Source organism: Pinus tabuliformis, chromosome 2_2, assembly GCF_031772625.1.
Source record: "Pinus tabuliformis cultivar Carrire ecotype Pingquan chromosome 2_2, CPIR1, whole genome shotgun sequence".
Taxonomy (NCBI): Eukaryota; Viridiplantae; Streptophyta; class Pinopsida; order Pinales; family Pinaceae; genus Pinus; species Pinus tabuliformis.
Window position 1 is genome coordinate 328,406,168 of NC_142300.1, and position 19,046 is coordinate 328,425,213.

A 19,046-nucleotide genomic window follows, 5' to 3' on the forward strand; every position below is an offset into this window, starting at 1 on the left:
GACATTTTTGTGCCTAACAGCATGGAGCATGAAATGTCAATAATCTGAGGGATCCAAAGTCCCTAAACATGTTGTTCTTACCCTTAGAGGAACAAGGTCAGCAAACCACAGCACTGAAAATCAGTTCTCCACCTGAATACACTCAAAACAGGCTATTTCTGGATCATGTCAGCTGCTCCACTGAGCATCTGCGCTGAATGTCAACTGCTCCACTCTATACCTGCGCTGAATGTCAAAACTAATGAAGGCTACCTGCGCTGGGCGAGATTGGCCAAGTGGCACAGTCATTCTGCAAGGTGTCAACTGCCCAGGAAGCTTCCAAACTGACACTTGGGTCAAGGAATTCGCCTAGTGATGAGTAAGAGGGTCTTGATCTCCAAGTGGAAGCAAGATTCTCCAAGTGGACTCAAGAACTGAAGATTAACTAAAGTGGGAGAGGACACTAGTCAGCTTCATGCCAGTCTCAAGATGACTCATCCTTTCTCCAAAACCCTATATATAGAGCTCTCTCATGAGGTCTAGGGAGGCTGGAATTTTGTGCAAGTAAGGAAGTGCTGTTGGTTTGTGTATAGAACTATTGGGTGATTGCTTTGAAGGAGGTGAAGAGGAGATTTCTTTCTGCTGGGAGGTGTTGCTAGATTGGGCCTATGATGGTTGTAACACTCTCAGAACTTTACTTCTTCCATTAATAAAGTATTTGAGGTTCTTCTATATGCATGTATCTTTGTGGCGTATTGATGCTTGTATATTTGATTTATTCTAATCCTTAAATCAATTATGGATGTATGCTTCTTGTAGTTTCCTTTTTCTTGTGCTTTTACAGGATCTTTGTGTAGCTGGGCCGGTGAGAGAGCAAGGAGCTAGGAGCAAGCAGCAAGGAGTGAGGATTGGATCGACTATTAGCGCAAGATAACGGTTAGTAGATCATCCTTCTCTTCTCTCTCTCATCTCATAAAGAAGTAATCTTGAATAGCTTTGTATTCAGTTGTTGCTGAGGTACTATCACCCTTAGAGTGGGATAGGGTCATTCCGTATTGGATACTTTTCCCAACAACAAGGATGAAAGGGAGGTAGCCAAGGTAGGCATAGGACCCAAAGCAAGAGCGGAAATAGAAGCAAGAGCAAGAGCAATGTCTACAACAAGAGCAAGAGTAGAAGAACAAGTAGTAAACCAACAACTACGAGCTGAAATTAACCAACAGTAGTTTGAAGAATTGATGGACAACAGCAACAACCTGAAGTAGAAGGAAACAAATAGTAGTAAGTGGCAAGTATATACCAATCCAAGGATGTGCTAGAGATGGAGATGGAATAATTATGGCAGCTAATGATGAAACAGGACATAGGGAGGAAAATGATAGCAGCAGAAAGGATGATCAATCAGAGTATGAACTTGATTGACAAGGAGAGGAAGATAGAGCAAAAAACAACAGACATACAGAAGCACCAAAGGAGCAAAGCATTTGGGCAGCTACAAACTAAAGTTTGGGACCTTGGAGGTTTTTTAATCAACTTATGAAGACACATGATCAGGAGATCATGGAAATTTTCTACTTTGGGAGTTTGATGCAGGAGCATTCAAGCCAAGAAAACTCATGTATTTTAGTAGACATAGGGGTATTGTGTTTTCAAGGAAGTTGGTTTCCTAAGAGTGAATTAAATGTAATTATTAATGTTTTGAGTGATTTAGGAATTTAGGAATTTAGGAATTTAGGAATTTGTATCAATACATCTCGTGGTGAACCTTGAAAGGCAAACTTTAAAAAGATCAACTTAAAATATATTGAATGAACCTAACAACGCTTTGAAACATAACGCAAACATCTAGAGGTCTAAGCTAGAGATGTGTTCCGGCGTCGTTAAACGTAGTGACTGTCGATCTCGACGAAGGTGGGTGATTCCTCCTGAGAGACGATGGCACTAATACGGACTTGTGCTCCCACGTACCGTCGCGTATATATTGGGAGACCCCTATAGGAATAAAGCCTTTATCCAATAGGAAACCGTGTCGGCCGCCCTACCGATCGCAATGCAGTGAACACAGCATTCACGAAGATCGACCACTCGTACCGTAAAACGTATTCTGTGGTTTTGCGAAAGGTTTGGCACACCCTCTGCCTAGATCTCCAGAGCAGTTTCTTTTGGCCTTTTTCAAACTCTATAACTGAAAAAGTCCAACCGAGCATTTGTCACTTCGGGCTCGTTAATACATCGAAGGAGACTAGAGTCATCTTTAGCTTTTTCTCGACTCTTAAAAAGTGAAAAAGCAAGTTGTGTCTAAAAGCGTTTAATAAAATTCATTCAATTCGGAAACACAAATTTCCCCTTTTAATATTTTAGTTGATCGAGTAATCCACAATCGTGGAAGAAAGTCAATTGAAACCCCATCGTTCGCGGAGGCTTACGAGTCAACCGTCTTTGTCCCCGGAATCGAAAACAGTACGGGCAAAGCGAACTCGTTTAACCGGTTCAAAATCTCCTTTGAAAGTTAGAACAAGTGTTCCTACTACATCCGAGGTTCCGGTTACTCCTAACATTTCTGGAAACCCTGCCTCTATAGAAGAATTTCAACAGCCACAGAAGGACAGTAATACTGATCCTAGTCTGGGGGCAAATACTTGTGTAACTGAACCTGTTCCATCTGTAACCAGTCCAGAAAGTTTTGTTCCCCAAACAACTGTCGCTGTCGAAACAACCACTTCTTCGGCACCAGAAATATTTTACGGACCTAACGGTCTTCCTCTTCCACCGGGTTTGATTGCGATAGAGGAAATTGTAGAGGATCCTCAAGCAAGTACTCCAACTCATTTTGGAGTAGGGGTCACTCTCTTTCCTTCATCATAGGTTAATCCACCACAAGTGGAAGTCCCTGTAGAATCGCTAGGCAATCTATTGGATAGACTTAAAATGTCTGAACAACCGTCATCATCTAGGATTGTATCAAATGACACAGCGACAGCAGAAGCCCCTGCCGTCACTCCAACGATGTTTGCCGGCATACCAGCTGTCCCAACTAGCTCTCAACAGCTAGAAGGAGTCCACTAAGGGACTATTTCGACAGTATGGTCTGTTCCAGTTTGTTCATCCGGAGTAATACCCGGTAATTCTTATGTTGAAACTCGACAGATTGACCCTCATGGAGGTCAATTTGGGCCATCTAGTCCTCAAGGACTAACAATCCCTCTGAGTTCTGGATTGCTACCATATGGGGGGCAGTATGCCTTTTCATTACCTCCTCCGGGAGGATATCCATATGGCAGTTCTCAACAGCATTCAGGTTATACTGGAATTGCATCAAGTAGTTGGGTACCTATGCTACCTCAACAACCAAGGATTGTATATTCTATGCAACAGTGTGTACCTGTGACGAACATCCCAACCACCCCAGCTATTGTAACCGTGTCCCAAGTTCAAGCGATACCTGTTGCATGTCAACCTCAGATTTCTCAGGTTGTAATGCAACAGTCGCTTGACCATGGGTCACAACCACAATCGCCAACTGGTGGGATGACACAAGTACAAACGGGTACAATTACCCCACAACTTGGTCCAATGGTTAGCATGGCGCAACAAAACATGGCGTCACAACCATGGCTTGTACAATACCAACAACTGCAGTTCCAGCAAGTGTACCAAGGTTCTGAGCAGCAGATCTTTGCGAACAGTGGACAACCGTATATCCAAAACGGTCAAAACCAACCACTTTACAGTGGTCAAGTCCACCAGCCGTATCAGTCATACCAACATCAATTACATTATGCTGGTATGCAAAGACCCACTGCTCAAGCAATTCCATCGTACCCTGGTTACGCTTCGCCTAACCTGAATCAACAGTTACCATTCGTGGAAACTTTAGAGTTACCCGATTTACACCGTTTAACAAACGATCCGATTGCTTATGCCCCTTGGTGGCCAGCGATTCCTCATAAACTTCCATCTGACATTCCTAAATTCAATGGAAATCCAAGTGAAGACCCGTCGAATCACGTGATGACTTTTCATCTGTGGTGTTCGTCGAACACCCTTAACGACGATTCGATAAGACTTCGCCTTTTTCAGAGGACATTGACAGGTCCAGCGGCTAAATGGTATATTGAATTGCCAAGAGCCTCTTTCGACAATTTTAGTTCCCTAGCCACGACTTTCTTAACCCACTTTCAATTACCGATAAGGTATGAAACGGGAACAGAAATATTAACCAACTTCAAACAGACAACTGCTACCCATATATCTGATCATATACATGAGTGGCGTCGTCGTCGTAGGATGGTGAAAACATATGTTCCCGATCAGCTGTTAGCTGAATGGTTTATAAAGTCGTTACTTCCGGCCATTACGGAAGATGTGGCCAAGGGGGGAGTCGTAACAGAGGAGCAAGTAATTGCTCGTGCACAGTATTTGGACTTAGTTTATACTCAGTCTGGCACGCTCTATGACAAAATACCTGACGCCCCTAGACCAGAGTTTTCAATTCCTCCACCTCCTAAATCAAATAGTGACTCTCATGCCGGTGATGGCGTGATTGGCACAGCAAACGCGAAATCGATAAAGGCTTCGTCAAAGAAAGCCCGTAAGAATTCGGATCAAAATGCAAAAGAAGAAATTCTTGCTTCGGAAGTAAATGCCATATCGGAAGATAAGGGCAAAGAAACCAATCAACCAGGAAGCAAGAAGAAACAAAACAAAGGGAAGAAGAAGAAACAGGGTGAGTCATCCCCTGGAAAAGATTCTTCAAACCCTCCTGGCAAAGGGAAACAAAATTATCCATGTCTAATATGTGATGATAAGGATCATAACACAAAGAATTGCCCATTCAAAGCTGAGTTAAAGAGGTTCTTTAAAAGTTCCCAAACCTCAGCTGTGTTAACTGATCCATTTCCCAACCCAGGTCAAAATCTGGTTGATAGTGGAAATGCTTCCCCGTCGCAAGTCCTAATGTTGTCGGTTTCGAAACAGCAGAATGATGCTTTGATTTCGACAAGGAACAAAGATTATGGGAATCCTCAGGTGTCGAACGAAAAAGGTAAAGATCAACCAAGTAGTTCGACAACAACTTCGACAGAAGTTGTAACACCCACCATCCCTGAATTAACGATAAAACCGCCAAAGGGTGTAGTACACAAGTCGACATTTAATCCTCGCGCCAGAGCGGCGCAGCATTATAACATAGTGGAAGATTTGGCCCAATCGCCATCCGCTATGTCGACTCTTGAAGTGCTACAAAATTGTCCAACCCAAAGGCAGGCATTGTTATCGGCAATTGGTGGGGTTGATCCTAAGGATTCCAATCTAGTATCCTTTGATCACAAGGGATATGATCCTCAGTTACCAGCTCAGCTAGCTTTCCTTATTCAAGTGAAAGCACTCAACAAAACTGTTCACAGAACGATAATTGATGAGGGATCCTCGACATGTATTATGTCAATGAGTTGCTAGAAAACTTTAGGATCTCCAACCTTGTCGCGATCTTCGACGACATTAAAATCCTTCGACGGAAGGACTTATACCCCTTATGGTATCCTTAATAACTTGAAAGTTGAACTAGGAGGAAAGACAGTAGAAATTGATGTAGAAGTCATTGATGGAAATCTTGACTATAACATCCTACTGGGTAGACCATGGATTTATGCCATGGCGGCTGTCGTGTCGACTTATTTTAGGAATATCGCATTCCCGTTTGAAGGAGGGATTACGATCGTCGACCAACAGAATTTCCTCCCTAATGGTTCACAAGTTACAGGAAGCATTCCCATGATCCATGAGAGTAACCATTCAATTCAAGATATCGGAGTAGGATTATTGAAAGACCCCACATTGATGGGAACTTTCGCGCTACCACCTCCTATTTATATAGGAAATGTACCGTTTGTAGCAACCTGCAACATGATATCTTCCACGAAGGTCAACATGGATCATTCAATGGTTTTGCCCCCAAGCCCTTTAGAAATATTGTAGCAATCAATGTTTCAAGCATGGGAGGTGAGCCCAAATCAACGCTCGTCAAGCGTTTGGGTAGATAGATCTAGAGAATATGGAACCCCATTAGATCCTTGGTCGAAAGTACATGGGACTGACGAAGGAATCTTACAATCAATGATGATTGAGGGGGCACCATGGAACGATCACCACCATCGTTCCCTTCTTCCGGAATATGAAGAAGATACTCAAAGTGACCTCTATCACCCTTCAGTATTTGAGTTCCTAACGAATACTGTAAACACGGTGGATTCCGAGCGAAACCTCTCCAATATTGAAGAGACTATAGCCATAAATATCTCGACTAAAACAGATGTTGTAGAGAATATTTATGTCGGCAAAGGTTGTTCCCCTTCAGAACTGGAAATATATAACGCTCTTTTTCGTGAATTTAGAGATGTCTTTGCATGGTCATATGATGAAATGCCAGGCATTGACTCGAGTATCGTTGAACATGAAATTAAAATGTATCCTGATGTCAAACCAGTAAGGCAACGGCTTCGGCAGGTGCACCCGAAGAAATCCGCTGCCATTAAGGCGGAAGTTGAAAAACTCCTCCATGCTGGGTTCATCTACCTGGTTCCTCTAACCGATTGGGTATCGAATATTGTCCCTGTTATGAAAAAACAAGGGACGATTAGAGTGTGTGTCGATTATAGGGATGTAAACCAAGCTTGTCCTAAGGACAACTACCCTACACCCTTCATCGACCAGATAATTGATGAATGCGCCGGATGTGAAATCTTTTCATTTATGGATGGATTTTCCGGGTATAATCAAATAAATATCCGCCCACAGGACCAGTCAAAGACTGCATTTATTTGTCCGTGGGGCACATTCGCTTATCGAAAATTACCCTTTGGTTTAAAGAACGCAGGGGCGACGTTTCAGAGGGCGATGAATTATGCCTTCCATGACATCAAGAACATCGTTCAACCTTATCTCGACGATCTTCCGGCTCATTCGCGAAAGCGGACTGATCATCCGCAGCATTTAAGAGCGATATTTCTACGTTGCCGACACTACAAGATAAGACTCAATCCGCACAAATGTGTGTTTTGCGTCGGTTCTGGTCGTTTACTTGGCTTTGTAGTCTCTAAAGATGGGATTCGTCTCGACCCCTGTAAGGTTCAGGCAATCATTAATTTGCCTCCACCTTCAAATTTGCTTCAGATTCAGAAACTCCAAGGGAAAGCAAACTTTCTGAGGAGGTTCATTCCTAATTACGCAGAACTTGCTAAAGGTTATACTCGTCTTTTGAAAAAGGATGTACCTTTTGTCTGGGACCAGGTGGCGCAAGCTTCCTTTGATGCTCTGAAAGATTGTCTAGTAAAAGCATCATTAATGTACGCCCCGGACTATCAAATAGATTTTAACCTGTATCTAGCTGCAGCAGATACGACCATTGCGATGGTTTTAGTTCAAGAAGTCGATGGAATTGAACATCCTATCTATTATTTAAGTAAAAACTTAAACGATACAGAAATTAAATATTCTTATGTTGAAAAACTAGCACTTGCAGCTGTTCAAGCGATTCAAAGGTTTCGACATTATGTCCTCTTTCGGAAAACTACCATCCTGTCAGATTGCAACCCCATGACTTATATATTGTCGCGACAATTGCTGGGGGGCAAATATTCAAAATGGATAGCGATCCTTCAAGAGTTTGATCTGGAATTTGTAAAATCCAAATCAAAGAAGGCCCTAGTTTTCGCAGAATTGTTATGCGATCTCCCATCTTCGTCCAACGATGAAACATCGGAAGAGTCAATCATGGATGAAAGTTTGTTTCTGATATCTGTAAGCGATGAGTGGTATGGAGATATCATAGTTTATCTCCAAACCCAAAAGTTCAGGCCTAACACCTCTCGCTCCGAACAAAAACGTATACAATACCAAGCAAAAGATTACATGATCGTCGGTGATACACTTTACCGTCGTGGTGTCGATACAGTTCTGAGGAGGTGCCTTACCCATGAGGAGGCCGAAAAAGCCCTGAATGATTGTCATTCAGGTGCGTGTGGGGGGCATCAGTCTGGATATGCAACAGCACAAAGAATCTTACGAGCAGGATACTTCTGGCCAACCATGTTCAAAGACTGCATAACCGCAGTCAGAAGTTGCCACGCTTGTCAAATCTTTGATAGCAAAACCAGACGACCACCCGCACCTTTACAGCCAATAGTTGCTGTTGGGCCCTTCGCCAAGTGGGGCATCGATTTCATGCAATGTAACCCCACCTCGACCGGGGGGCATGGGTATATTATAGTCGCTGTCAACTATTTTACCAAATGGGCCAAGGCGATGCCTACATTGGATAACACTGGTGAAACAGCTGCCCTTTTCTTTTTCAATCATGTAGTTGCCAGGTTCGGCGTACCACAAGCTATAGTCACAAATCATGGGTCACATTTTCGCAATCACATGATGGTCGAATTAGCTGCCAAGCTAGGGCTATCTCACGACAGCTCTACCCCATATTATCTGCAAGCCAACGGACAAGTTGAGGCAATCAACAAGGTCCTAAAGCGTATGTTGCAAAGGATGATCGGGGTTCATAAAAGAAGATGGCACCTAATCCTGTACTCAGCTTTGTGGGCTTACCGAACCTCGGTAAAGAACGCAACCGGGTTCACACCCTTTCAACTGGTGTATGGCCTGGAAGCAGTCTTACCGATCCAGTGCGAAATTTCGTCGCTTAAACTCGCAATTGATCTTCTCCCCGGAACCTCAGAAGAAGAGGCTCGTTTCTTGGAATTAATCCAGTTGGATGAAACCCGTCGTGACGCCGCTTTGGCTAACGAAGCTCATAAGAAACGAGTCAAGGCTCAGTTTGACAAAAATGTCAAACCCCGTGTCTTCTCAGAAGGTGATTTGGTCCTGCTTTATGACCAAGAATCCGATAAATTGGGAGCAGGTAAATTCAAGTCCTTATGGATGGGCCCCTATATTGTTAAAAGGGTGTTAGCAAAAGGAGCCTACGAGTTAATGGATTACGATGGAATTCCACTGGCGCAGCCCCGCAACGGGTTGTACCTCAAGCGTTACTATGCTTAAATAGTAACCTGCATGCTTTTGTTGTATTTTGTTTTCACTAAAGTGTTTGTTCTGGTCGAGTGATCCACCTTTTTCCGTTGCAGATGTCGAACTTTCTGGAGACATGTGTTGGGTATGCCGACGAAGCGAGTCGTAGTTCGCGGAACATGTCCTCCGCAGCCTGGGCCATTTTTGATCCAAGCGGCGAGTTAGTAAGTTTCAGAGGTGTATGTATTGGGCAATCAACGAATAACATCGCTGAGTATAGCGCGTTGATAGAACTACTCTCTGATGCCATCACACGTGGCATACGCCGACTAATTGTCAGGCTAGACTCACAGCTCGTAATTCTACAACTCAATGGTATATATTCTGCTCGCAATCCAGCTATTTATCGCATGTTCCTAAGGGTTAAGATCTTGGAAAGACGATTTGATTCAATTCAATATCAACATATTTCAAGAAACTTAAACACATTAACTGACTCATTAGCAAACTATGTGTTAGATAGACATTTGCAACATTTATAAAAAGGACACATCATCAAAAATTGTACATATGGATCACATAAATCAACCAGAATAAAACCCAAAAATCAAAATATATAAGCTGTTTATATAAGTTCATACATAATGTTCTGTAACCAAGACAAAATTGGTCATATGACCTAAGAACTCAAAAAGATGCTAGGGGGCACCCTAGCCTAGTGGTGCTCATGATAGTACGTCACGGCCTGTGCAATCATGCGCAAGAGACGAGTCCATCGTCTAGGCACACCAATGGTATGCCGCTGCATCTGTAAAGGTAACTCGTCAATCTGTACATCCGGAAGGCCACGAGTAAGGCTCTCAACCTGCTCCTGCACAGCTGTAAGGGTCTCAGTGTCGTCAAGATCGCGAATAACAACTCTCCTAGCAGGCTCCCCTGCTGGGGCAGCAGCTGGCGATCTCGGACGAACTGCTGGACGAACAGGACCAATATCTGCATGCACCCAAGAGTACAATTAAAATTCTTGACAGGATAAAGCACAGCAACATTATGAGTAAGAACAATAAACAGTAATATGGTCAAAGAGTTTACCAATGGCACCCCACTGCTCGCCATCCGGTAACACCAAATCCGGATCACCTCGGAAATCCATGCCTACATTTGGATACTCAGAAAACGCCATCTCCTGGCGCTCGAACCACCTAAAGAAGGCCTCAGTAAAGGTAATCTGAGGTTGAACTGCATGCCTAGACATGTGGTCAACCCACCTCTGCATGCGTGGCTCAGTCGGGGAAGGCAAATCAAGTATGATGTACTGAGGCTGCATCAGTGGGATTTTCTCCAAGGCGAAGGCAGTCAGAATAGAACCAAATCCAAAGTTCTTCAGCTTCCCGTCCTTTACCTTGGTCAATTGACTTTTCATCTGAACAAGTACCGCATCACACCAGTTGAATACTTTCGGTTGGAGACACTCCAAGGCGTGCTGCATATAAGACCTGTTGGCAACATGTAGAGCTGCGCTGCCGGCCATCCTACCAATAGTGAACAGAATGGACCTGAGAGCCCGATCAGTAATCTCTCGGATAACAATCTTGCCGTCTCTGCTCGGCTGAGAACCTTCCCTGCAATACTGACGGACATAATCTCTGGTGGAATCAGTCCTCCGGGCCGTACCTGATAAGGAAATGGGGGCACCTCGTCTTGACAGTCCAGTCAAGAAATACATGTCCTCTATGGTCAAGGGGATGGTCTTCCCCCTAATCTGGAACACTTGGTTAACAAGATCCCAAGCGTCAAGCATATACTGCAGTAAAGAAATCTGTGCTCTCATGCTAGAGATACGGAAGAACTTCAGCAGGCCACAGTTCCGCAGCGCGTTCACCGTGACCGGGTCATGGAGGGCAATCATGTCCTCCTCTTCATGTTCTCGTTCTCGCCATGTAAGGGACATTTTGTTCAAAGTTCCCTGCAAAGCAAACAAGAGAAAGAGTGAATTCCTGATTTGATGAGAAACTGGCGAAAAAATCATCAAAAATAACCTTAAAACTCAATCTTTTTGAGCCCAGCGCAGGCAGGAAGTCTCCCACTTGCGCTGAGGGTCAGGCTGCCTTAAGGCAGCTTGACCTTCAGCGCAGGTTTCGAAAGGGAAACCTGCGCTGATCCTAGGGCGCCCTGGCAAAACCCCAGGGGCTCAGAAAGACCGGAAAACAGGCAAAAAACAGGAAAAGGAAACCGTGAAAATAAAGAGCTAGGTTTTAGCTCCTACCTGGTCCAAACGGCACCGAAAATCGTCTGCAGAATCTCCCGGAATCAGCTGGTGAAAATCAAGGGGGAAGAGGCACCTCCAGAGCTCCAACAAACCAAATGCAAATGAAATGGTAAATGAGAGGTAAAAACACCTTTTAATGGCTTTTTACACAGTTTAAAGTGAAATATTAGGGTTATAATCTCATTTTCATGCAAATATTATTCATTTCTAACAAAGTTTGTTGCAGCAATTGAAAATGCAGTACTATATTTGAAAAAGAGAAAAGCTAGTAATGGTAAAAAGCAAAATTTGACCATATAATCGAGCAGTTTTACCGCGGAATTTATGCTCGTTAAAAAATAGAAAAGCGAGATCCGAGCAGTTTTAGCGTCATAGTTCATGCTCGTTAAAAAATAAACATAAGCTTTTGAGCAAGAGTTTCCTCCAGAGTTCAAGCTCATTAAAAAATGAACCTATTCCGGTAAATAACCATTGTGATCGTAAATTTATTAGCCATAAAAGCCTTGGTCGTGTTTGCACCCGCCACCTCCATTTCATTTGGCCAATCGTTCACCTCCATATGATTGTTTACCCATTTTGAGGAATAGCTGCGAAGAGTGATTTCACTTAGCCATCCTTGTGACACTGCCGTGATTGGAAAATTCCAACCTGTACCTGGAATCTGCTGCTATCCCTGTTTATCACTCGTTCCTCAAAAGACGAGTCTTCTTTGAGCTCTTTTCATTTGACTCGTAAAATATGAAAAGTTTGCCGAGTTTTGGCCTTCCAGCTCGTTAAAGTTGACCGGAAGAGCTATCCCTCCTCTAGATTTTAATCTTTTTGGACCTGAGGGATTATTACACAAAAAGGTCGAGCGCTTGTTTTATTCGGCTCGTTAAAATTATCGAAAAATCATCCCTTCTGTATTGTTTTATACTTTTTCGGACTTAAGGGATTAGATGACGAAAAAGGAATTTTGGAGTTAACTTTCTGTACCTTTTCAGACTCTCTAAAAATGAAAAGGACCGAGTTTTCCTTGTCGTTAGACTCGTTAAAATGATTAAATAGCGACAAACTTGTCTTTAGACGAGAACGAGTTTCCCTATCGCTAAGCTCGTTAAAATATAGCGATGGGCTTGCCCGAAGGGCAGGTTATAGAACAAGCATATGTTATCCTCCTCAAGCTTGACAAAAATAAAGAGGTACTGGTCAGAAATGACTGGGGAAAAATTGGGAGAACCTCAAAGCTTTAATGGTAGCAAGTCGCTCTTGAACATGACACTTTGTCCTCCGTATCACATCGGGTTGGGTTGTTTCATTCACCGGTCTCATCACCATGGTCCTCGCCAAACCATCCACTTTTGGGGTAATGCTACCGATCCATCACATCAGTGTCGTTATATGTTCAAGAGATGTGTTCAGAAAGAGTCAACCGTGTCCCATCCACTGCCATACATTATCCTTCATCCACCCATGATCGCCACCCTGAATCATATTTCACAGATTGTTTCCACCTCCACTAAAATCATTAACTCCGTTCCGTGTCACTGATGTGGGATTCATTAAGGCCCTCCTTTGACGGATCGCTTCTTGTCGACTTCAGCTCATTATCCAAGAAGTTGATCTAGGAACAAACCCCCCAGTACTTTGAAGCTTGCATGCCTCAATGGCAAGTTTCTCACTTCCGGCGACAGGTATACATCAATGACCTTCGACCAGAAGATTTTGCGTGGTGTTCGACGCCAAGTCTTTTATTCACACCACGTGAATTGTACTGCAGTACCTTGAGGGTCATTGTCATTATTGGTGATTCCTCTCGCGCTTGTTAACGGTTTACATTATTGACCGGTAATCAAGTGATGTCTCTCCATGTTCGACTTCAGCGTAATTCTCACATGGATCGACTTGTACTTAGAGTGAAGATCGAACGAGTTTGAAGACCCTGGATCTAGTTTCATCCATCCAGGCTGCGATATATATTCAGGATATAAAGACATTTGTTATGTACATCATTGCAGCAGATGATCATCCTACTCAAAGGATGATAATTTCAGCAGAGAATTATCAGTCTACCTTCAGACGATCGTCTGTTCTATGTACCAAAATGAATTTATAAAGCTGAGCATGGGAATGCCCGCCTCAGCTAGATCATGAAAGCAGAATGAAAAATAATGTATTGTATTGTATTCTATTACAGGGCACCTCTCAGCGTTTGAATGAACTTCGGATCCTCCTGATAAAGCATTTCACCCGATAAACGACCTCATACTTTAGGGGGCAACTGTTATAGACATTTTTGTGCCTAATAGCATGGAGCATGAAATGTCAATAATCTGAGGGATCCAAAGTCCCTAAACATGTTGTTCTTACCCTTAGAGGAACAAGGTCAGCAAACCACAGCACTAAAAATCAGTTCTCCACCTGAATACACTCAAAACAGGCTATTTCTGGATCATGTCAGCTGCTCCATTGAGCATCTGCGCTGAATGTCAACTGCTCCACTCTGTACCTGCGCTGAATGTCAAAACTAATGAAGGCTACCTGCGCTGGGCGAGATTGGCCAAGTGGCACAGTCATTCTGCAAGGTGTCAACTGCCCAGGAAGCTTCCAAACTGACACTTGGGTCAAGGAATTCGCCTAGTGATGAGTAAGAGGGTCTTGATCTCCAAGTGGAAGCAAGATTCTCCAAGTGGACTCAAGAACTGAAGATTAACTAAAGTGGGAGAGGACACTAGTCAGCTTCATGCCAGTCTCAAGATGACTCATCCTTTCTCCAAAACCCTATATATAGAGCTCTCTCATGAGGTCTAGGGAGGCTGGAATTTTGTGCAAGTAAGGAAGTGTTGTGGGTTTGTGTATAGAACTATTGGGTGATTGCTTTGAAGGAGGTGAAGAGGAGATTTCTTTCTGCTGGGAGGTGTTGCTGGATTGGGCCTATGATGGTTGTAACACTCTCAGAACTTTACTTCTTCCATTAATAAAGTATTTGAGGTTCTTCTATATGCATGTATCTTTGTGGCGTATTGATGCTTGTATATTTGATTTATTCTAATCCTTAAATCAATTATGGATGTATGCTTCTTGTAGTTTCCTTTTTCTTGTGCTTTTACAGGATCTTTGTGTAGCTGGGCCGGTGAGAGAGCAAGGAGCTAGGAGCAAGCAGCAAGGAGTGAGGATTGGATCGACTATTAGCGCAAGATAACGGTTAGTAGATCATCCTTCTCTTCTCTCTCTCATCTCATAAAGAAGTAATCTTGAATAGCTTTGTATTCAGTTGTTGCTGAGGTACTATCACCCTTAGAGTGGGATAGGGTCATTCCGTATTGGATACTTTTCCCAACAACAAGGATGAAAGGGAGGTAGCCAAGGTAGGCATAGGACTCAAAGAAAGAGCGGAAATAGAAGCAAGAGCAAGAGCAATGTCTACAACAAGAGCAAGAGTAGAAGAACAAGTAGTAAACCAACAACTACGAGCTGAAAGTAACCAACAGTAGTTTGAAGAATTGATGGACAACAGCAACAACCTGAAGTAGAAGGAAACAAATAGTAGTAAGTGGCAAGTATAGACCAATCCAAGGATGTGCTGGAGATGGAGATTGAAGAATTATGGCAGCTAATGATGAAACAGGCCATAGGGAGGAAAATGATAGCAGCAGGAAGGATGATCAATCAGAGTATGAACTTGATTGACAAGGAGAGGAAGATAGAGCAGAAAACAACAGACATACAGCAGCAGCAAAGGAGCAAAGCATTTGGGCAGCTACAAACTAAAGTTTGGGACCCTGGAGGTTTTTCAATCAACTTATGAAGACACATGATCAGGAGATCATGGAAATTTTCTACTTTGGGAGTTTGATGCAGGAGCATTCAAGCCAAGAAAACTCATTGTATTTTAGTAGACATAGGGGTATTGTGTTTTCAAGGAAGTTGGTTTCCTAAGAGTGAATTAAATGTAATTATTAATGTTTTGAGTGATTTTAATGAGAGAAGCTAGAATAGGGAATTAATTGAATATTATGAGGCATATTTGTAAATGTTCTCGAATATAGCAGAACATGAGAGATTTAGGATAGGTGAGAGATTGAGGGATTTAAGAATTGATTGTAAATCTTAGATTAGGAGTTAGTTCAGGATTTAGGGATTAGAGAGGAGTTTTAGGAACAAGAAAGAGATTTAGGAAGTTTGTTAAGGAATTCATGGATTTAAACCAGAATTAGTTTTAGAATCCCTTTGTATAAATGTAAGCCTAAAAGGAAATGACAGCGGTTGGATAGGTTAGAAAGTTAGATAATTAGCTGGTTACGCTAAAGTGTGGGATTTAAGCCTACGGGCAGAGTGTAACAGAGGCCACTGATGTTAGAAAATCAGGCCGAGAGACAGAGTCTCAATCTGTAATAATTTGTTTATATTTATATATATAGAAATTGATTAGAATCTGTATAAGTGTGTATTTCGAGTGATTGAATGATAAATTCAATATGAACTAGAGTTCTGTACAATACATATATGTAGGTAGAGTCGAGGTAGAGCACAAAGGGGAAGATCGAGCTAGAAGTTCGTAATGGATCTTTGAATCCATTGAAGGATCGAGGAACGATCTGGGATGATGTCGATCCAAGGAGCATGAGAGGTTAAGCCAAAAGGAGTCACGCAGCGGAAACAGCGAAGAACGGGAACCTTTGAAGAAAAGCCTGGAAACCATAGAAACCTGAAGAAACGGAGTTAAATATAAGTGAAGCGGAAGGAAAAAGAAATAAATATTCGGTGAACCATAGCCGTTAGATCGTTGTGATCAACGGTCGGGATTAAATCACGCAACACAGCGTCGCAACCATCAATGATATAACATCTACGGTCATCAGGCAGAATTTGACCGAATGTTAACCAAAAGGGGTGGACCCTAACTTTATTAAGTTGGGAGTTGATAAATTTCATCAGGTCCAAAACAATGTTAATTTTCGGGCTCGTTGTCATCCCGAAATAATTGTGTATTGTTGGATCTGCTAAGCGCAGATCAACGGTAGAGAACTGTCAAAGCAACTTTGTTGATCAGGAAGGATAAGGGCTGTCGGATTGGAAGGAAGATCAACGGTGGAGATGTGATCGAATCGCAATATTTTATGGGAATAAACCGTGGCTTTAATACATGCGACATGCTATTATGCAAGGGGCCAATGAGAGAGAACCTGATAGAGTTATATGGCGCCGTTAATGTGATTTGAAATCCGAAGGTTATGCGTTATCTCATATCGGAGGATATGGGGGAACACATGTTAATGTGACCCGCAAAGGACCGAACCCCGATAGCGATAAAGGGATGCCTCGTTAAATGTGCAAGACCATATAAAAGGCAGAAAAGGTATGCTTATAGAGTATTTCTATTATATAAACATTATAATAGAAATAAGCGTGATATAAAGGTTTTATGTGTTAAGTCCAATATAACTAATGCATAAAGAGGGGGAAGTTTATATATATGCGGCCAAGGGCTAATGAAGGTTTAGAAGGGTGTATAATGTCCTGATAGGAAGGATTTAAAAGAAAGGATTTAGAAAAGTCATATATGAAGGGTAAGGGGTGATTAAAGTCTGATACATGCATAAATGAATGAATGGTTAGACTATGTTGGGTTTTAATAAACCATTCAGCATAGGTATTGTATAATGTGGCCTTAACCTTAACATTGAAGATTTAACTCGGCAGAGAGTTAAAATTCCTGGGAAAAGCAAGATGCATGCATAATCCATGCAAACTATGGGTAAGGCAGGGGTAACCCTGCGTCACCTTTCCATTTCTGGATAATCATGGGGTGATGGGTTTCTTTTGCTTAGTTGAGTTGGATTGTTGACTAGTTTCGAAACTGAGTGGGGTGGTCTCAGGAAATTTCACAAAGGCTTAGAAATCCATGGACCGGTAAAGGTGGGATATGTGGTAAATCCTGAGGGTAGAGACAGGTCTAATTCTTCACTATTTAGGTAATAAGATCCAGAGGCATCCATGGTTATTTAGGGCCTAGTGATCCCTGGACCGTATATGGTGGGATTGTGGTAAAGAGTAGTAGTGTATGTTTCTTGTTTAGGCCTAAGAATCCTTGATCGGTATATGGCAGGATTGCAGTAAAGCTTGGTTGTATATATGAGGGTTTGGGCCTAGGAATCCTTGACGAGTATATGGAGATATTGTGGCAAAGCCTGAGGAAGCCCTAGTTGTTTTGTTGTGAGTCCCACATTCATGCTTGGAATATGGTACAAGGGTGATTGGCTGAAATAAAATTTTGGTTGAGCCCAATATGTGATCGGGTGGTATGTGGAAGTCCCCGACTTGGTTGGATTTGCATATGTTAATAAGAGTTATTTTCCTCTTGTGTTCTATGTGTAAATGTACTTGTTATTATGTGGCTATGATGGTTGTTCTATTATTTTTGTTTATCTAGTTATATGTTGGTTACAAGCATGGTTTTATGATAGTCTTGAGTTATGGCTCTCATCATGTTTTGGTTAGTAGATAAAATGTTAATGAATGAATGACCTAATAGATGATAATGCAATTATTGTGAGAGGGAATTAGACCTTCTTGATGATTCTCAGATAAGTATTAGATCTCTATGTTTATATATGCATTCATGACCTATAGATTATATGTTCAGGATGTTTTTACGAAATTTTTGTCATGGTTAGGCCTTGCTAGATCAAGTTCTTGCCCAAGTTTTATATGGAAGGCTTTGTCGCTTTGTCATTTTTCATTTCTAATAGTTTCATCAAGTTCTTGGAAGTGGTATGGAGACTAGCCCTAAAAATGTGCCTCAAATCTCGCGATCGTAGGCATAGAAATAAGTGAAAAAGACTGTAATCGCTCTCTTGTAGGATTGTGCATGCGAACGTAAGGTTACAGTTGAATTCCAACAGTGTTTTGCTAGCGTCTAGGAGTCCAATGCACTGAAAAAGCAATTTAACTCAGGGGTTTGGCACCTGGAGTGGTTGGTTAGCCTCTTGGGGTCTTGTAGCTCATGAGGAAGGTCAGTTTGGTTTTGGTTTGTTGATTCCACTACCTTAACTGTACTTGGGGAGTTGAATCATATCATAGTAACTATCCATCACATGTTTACCCCAGTAGTCCAATTAGCTTGGGTAAATGTGGGAGGAGGGTGTTACACCGTTGTTTGTGGGATAAGTGACTCACACCTATGCAACGATTTGACTGCTAAAATCTACAAAGGCATATATACCCTACCTCCTTTTTTATTTGAACTTATGACCTCCTAGGAGGAAACACATTCTCTTAACCATTAAACCCACTAAAACTATATATATTCTCTCTCTCTTTTTAAAGAAATGGCAATAAATTTCCATTATAAAATTTGGTTTCTAGGTTATAACCCATACATTCAACATCCAGTTCCAAAAATATTGCATTCTATTGTCAAAAAAATAGGGCTACCTTCTACTAACCACAAAATGGAGAACCATTGTTTATGGCATTGCTTTCCTAATGTTCTAAAAATATGCCTACTATAGACTCAGTAAAAGACTCCTAAAAACAAAACATATTTACATAACATTAGACATAGATTATCAAAATAAATTCCCAAGCATTTATTATTTTGCTACAAAGGTCACATCTTCATATATGAATTCATCCAGTCATACATGATGCTCTGAACCTTGGGCTCTCATTCATTTCTTTTGCACTAAGCCTTAGTTGGATTCGGCTTCTTTGAAGGTCATTTGAATCCACCTAAGAAATTATCCTTGATCTCATAAAGTATGCAGTGGATTATGATCATCTTTTTCTTGACTTC